Below are 5,099 nucleotides of genomic sequence, written 5' to 3'. Positions count from 1 at the left end.
TCCACTTTTTTGTATACTCATTAATACTAATTTATTTGAAATATGTGCATATAATATATAATGCTTATGTTGAATTAATATATGCATGTGATATGTATATATGTTCACATAGATTAACTAAAAACTATTGGGAAAAGTGTGTCAAAGGTTATTTTGCATTGATAGCTATTTTCTGAAACACAGGACTTCTCTGTTTAATTTTGTCAGACTGCAACCAAAGCAAAAAAAATAAATATATTGCATGAAGTCGATTTGTGAACATTTGAATTCAAGAGAATTTCAAACATAAGAATTTATTTATAGGTTCTTTAGTGCAAAATCTGAAGCAAAGTTTAAATGATTTAAAAATCAAATGCAGCTACCATCGTGCCCTTCTAGTTCTCAGTATAGCTGGCTGAAGAATGCATTGGACTTACTTTAAAAAGATGGCATCTGTAATTGACATTTGGCGGGAGTACGCCATAAATCCGCAGTATTTTAATCTTAAAAGTGTCATTTGAAAATCTTAATAACTTTTAATATCTTCAAAGTCCCTCAATAGGACTTCAGGGCTCTGAAACCTAAGGCATAGTTTTGAAATGACCAATAAGCGCTGAACTTATTCTATCTAGAACTAGAAGTTTCATTCTCTAAAAGACATCTAATTGCACTTGAAATAAAGCACCTCCAGTCTCTTCCCCCTTTTGAGATGCATCTTTGCACTTAACCATCAAAATCGGGAAAGCCCCTCTTGCCCAATTAGGATCCTTCAGGTCTATTGCGTCACATCTCCCCCCCCCTTGATGTGACGTCAAAGGCATTCCCTGCCCTGCCACGTGGGTTTTGTAGGGGAAGGGAGATATCTGGGAGTGAGCCTGGCTATTCCTTGCAGCTGCTGGGAGACGCCACAGACTATTGCTCAGCATCCGGCTCTGTGGGGAATTGGGAGGAGAGGAAGGGCTGAGAATTCTCCACACCCACCCCGAAGGCTCGGAGTTTTAGACTCAGTCTGCTGCAGCTGCCTTTGCACTTTCCCTAGCCCAGGAGGCGATTCATGGTGCACCTAATTTCCCCCGCCTGGGCGTTAGTGGTGGGGGTAGTTGGCAACCAAATTGGTGTAACATGAGCTGGCCCTTTTAAGCCCTCCTCCCATTGCCCTTCTCCACCCAGTCACAGCCCCTCTCTCTACAGCCTTAATTATCTTTTCCGCGCGGCTTCCCCTCGGGGTCGTTTATGGGCTCTACGAAAGACTGTTACGCTCACACAAACCCACTTTTCAGACCCGCCCTCCCGCTTCTAGGGACGCCTTTTGGTGGATTTGGAAAGCGCTTTCCTCTTACTGCTGCTGGGAGGGAACCAGCGTGACGAATACACTTAGGTGTGGATAAATCTAGACCCAGTCTCACGGGCTTGCTCCCACTACCACCCCTTCTGTTCCTAGGCCCTATATCTTCTGATTTGTCCCCAAATCCCGAGCCCCAAGTCGGGAAATAGCTGAAAGAGAACACCGTTTAGGCGCTCAATATAGCAAAGGTGGGCTCTTCGGGAAAATTACTCCACGACTTTCCCTTGGGGGGAGGGGAGAAGGGGGAAGGAGAAGGAAGGGGGGACGGGGAGCTGGGCTTGCTCTCTTTGCAGAGTGGGATGTTCCAAGGATGGACCAAATTAATGGAGCGGTGTCCACCGGCCAGCAAGCTCATCCTACCACCTCCTGCTTTCCCTTCTAAAAGTGCCAGGCCAGATGTGTATTAGCAGAAAGAACAGATGTTCCCATAGAAAGTCTCGGAGCGAGCTGAGTCCCCGCGGTTCTCTAGCAAGGAAGAGGTTTGATGTAGGGGTAGGGAGGGAGGGCTATGGGAAGGAGAGTGGGAGTGGCGGCGCCCTGCCGGGTCGCGCATTACCGCGAACATACTAGGTGGCACTAGGGCCCTCCCTCGCCGGGATCCCTTCTACCCCGAGCAAAGGACCAAAATCATTTAACCCTTTGCATTCCGAGAGCGAGGCAAAAAGCGAACCAGAGCCAGAGTAAAGATACTTGTCGTTTTGAGAAGGCTAGAGGAATTGAGAAGGCTGTCAAATGGCGCTTTACTTTATGCCTGGGATTTTTGCTTTCCTAAACTGCAAGCCACCAACTCCATAGCTCCCAAGAGACAAAGATAAGAAACTCCATCCTGAGACATGCAACTCTCTCTCTCTCTCTCTCTCTCTCTCTCTCTCTCTCTCTCTCTCTCTCTCTCTCTCTCTCTCTCTCTCTCTCTCTCTCTCTCTCTCTCTCTTTCTCCCTACACACACACACACACACACACACACACACACACACACACACACACACCCCACAACTTAGGTACCTGTGTATCCATTTAAAAAAAGTATTTCTCTGAAGGGACTCAGGGAGAAAAGAAAAGATGATTTACTTAACCTAAAGTAAGTACACTTTCATAGCGCTACCTATGATTTTCTTTTGCTTGCAAACTTTCAAGCTTCGACTTTGTCTTAAAGATTGCTTTTTAAAAAATAAATACAACATACAGATATTTGTAGGCACACATATCTTTCCAGTCTATTTGTTTTATTTCGAAACTGTTCTATCGACTGAAACGCTACCACAAATAACTTACCTTGCTCAGCTTTTGGTCATAAAGGTCTTCTTCAGTCTGCTGTGTGGTCCCAGTTGGTTGGTAGTGAGCAGTTCCCAAAATTGAGGTAATAAGAGATCAGATGAATTTGAGACGGCCGGCCAAAAAAATTAAAAAAATAAGAAATAACATTAAAAAGAGGGGTTCTGTGGAAATCCTAAGATGAGCTGTTTTTCCCACTTTTAATGGATATTGTAATTATTATTTTCTGTACTTATTATTTAAATTCAGCTTTGGGTCTCAAACTCTCGACGTGTATTGCTTGTGCCCTTAAAATAAATTACTAAAATTTCTCCTCCTGCTTCCAGCTCTATATATGAAAAGGTGTCCTTTCAGTTAAAAAAGCTACTGCTCATGAAGAGTCAGCAGAAGTCCTCCCAAGATGTGCAGCATCAGGAGAAAGTCTTCTTTGGCTGATGCCGGCCAGTTCAAGTCCCTAGTTCAATGAGCTTCTCAGAGTAGGGACTGGGTAATTTTTTCCAGACGTCTTGACTTTTTCTTTCCTGCTATTGCCTTTCTGCCTTCTCCAACTTAAGGGGGTCTTTTAACAAGTGAGACTTGCTGGTTGTTTTAATAGGGCGGAGGATGGGGGTGGGGGTGAGGGGAGTGGAGAAGGGAGGTGTGTTGGGGGGAGGGCGGGTGGGGAAGAGGGAGGGGAGGGAAGAAAGAGAAGGGAAGAAGGGAGAGAGGAAGGCAGGAAGGAGAGAGAGAGAGAAACAGAGAGAAAGAGAGAGAGAGAGAGAGAGAGAGAGAGAGAGAGAGAGAGAGAGAGAGAGAGAGAGAGAGAGAGAGAGAGAGAGAGAGAGAGAGAGAGAGAGAGAGAGAGAGAGAGAGAATATTCAGTCTCTTTCTTAGTTTTGGGACCAGTTCAAACTCCAATGAATTCATTTAATTTAATTGCAAAAGTTTGCAGGGAAATGCAAAACACACATGTTAGCACCACCTGATTTCCTCTTCATGTACAACAATCTAAACTTTTAAAAAAAGTCCTTTTAGCTGTGTCTGAACTGCATGAACCATTTCTCGTTGATAAGATATTTTAAGGAGAGGGAGAAGGGAATAATACCATTCATAAATTCAGCTGCATTGATACCCTTAGGGAGATATATATGTGTGTATTTATTTAGACAAATATATGTGCTTATGTACGTACATACGTACTCACATATGCATATGTAAATTTATGTTTATATTTATACTTGAGGGTCAGAAGGGGAGTCGCAAGAAACCTTTAATACAAACTTTATCTTTTTTACCCTGTGGTCAGTTTCTCAATCCCCTTTACCCCAACAATGCATGCCCCACCCCCACCCCCCACCCCTTTTCTCTGATAGATAACTAGAATTTAAATTCGCGAAGAGAAAGAAAGTCCCCCACTGCCACCCCTCCACCTCCGGAATTAATTAGCCGAATTGAGCCTGTAGGGAAAGTCAGAATTTTGATCAGCTAAGTATAATATACTTTGTTAAATCTCGCCTTCCCTCCAAGTAAAAATGTTAAAACGGCGCCTGTTTTAAAAATCACTCTACAAAAGGAAGAGGAACCAGTCTGAAGGTCGAGAGACAATCACGGCGACTGCCGCGGAAATGTCGTTAACTGCCCTGCGTTTCCAGAATGCCTCCCGCGAACATTAGCAGCCAAGAGGCCGGGCCCTGGTATCAGCAAATGCTGCTGCAATCTCCCGAACCAATGTCCCAATCCCGTAGACTTCCTCGGCGTGGTCACTTCCCACCCCCGCCCCCCTACTCCTTCCAGACAGTCGCGTGCTGACTCCGAATGGCCAGAAGATGGCACTGTTTAGGAAATAATGAGAGTTGGTTCCCCATTAACTCCAAGGGTCCCGGGTGATGCCGCCCCTGAAGAATGAGAGGACCTGCTCTAGAGGACTTGTGCGAGCTGACCAGTCTCTGAGAGGGGTTAGAAATAACCTATGAAGACCCAGGAGCCACCCCCAACCCCCCACCCCCGTTCAATCTGACATAAGCAGCCACACACAGTTCGGCCCCCACACAGAGCGGCTTTCTCGATACACCAAAGGGAACATTAATTCATGGGTCGTATGACTTCACCTGGTTCTACAGACACATACAAGTGTCTGTCCCAGGCAAACTTCTTTAAGACTGCCTTCATTTCAACAGACAGTGACCTCATTAGAGCATTTTGTAACTTTCAGAGATTTCTTTCCCCAGCAACCGACCTGTAAATCTTTAGATAAGATACATTTTGAGTTTATTTTTGTATTATTTATTCTGGGGACTGATACTTTTTAAATGCATTCGATTTGCAAAAATGGAGGAGTTCTTATGAGTCAAGATTTAGGTTCATGTTCTGCCTGTGACATACTGAGTGACTCTGAGTGAGTCACAACTTCTCAGTGTCTCCAGGCAGCTTTCTCAGAGTGAGAAGTTACAAAGGGCTTGCAGATCTTCATTGCTGGAGAAAGTTTCCACACCAGGAGTTCCCCCACAGCAATGAAGTCATAGG

At 44.7% G+C, this 5,099-nt stretch overlaps 1 protein-coding gene across 1 annotated transcript in view; it reads right to left on the bottom strand.

The window, feature by feature from the left end:
- HAS2 (hyaluronan synthase 2) overlaps window positions 1–3,193 on the bottom strand; it is a 39,697-nt gene extending 36,504 nt beyond the window's left edge. The window contains exon 1 of the mRNA XM_001370252.4: window positions 2,598–3,193. The gene's annotated coding sequence lies outside the window, so the exon portion shown is untranslated. The remainder of the gene's footprint in view (window positions 1–2,597) is intronic.
- Between the last annotated feature and the right edge of the window lie 1,906 nt (window positions 3,194–5,099).

The sequence above is a fragment of the Monodelphis domestica genome, chromosome 3, assembly GCF_027887165.1.
Source record: "Monodelphis domestica isolate mMonDom1 chromosome 3, mMonDom1.pri, whole genome shotgun sequence".
In the NCBI taxonomy this organism is placed as follows: domain Eukaryota; kingdom Metazoa; phylum Chordata; class Mammalia; order Didelphimorphia; family Didelphidae; genus Monodelphis; species Monodelphis domestica.
This window is presented reverse-complemented; position numbering and strand designations above follow the sequence as displayed.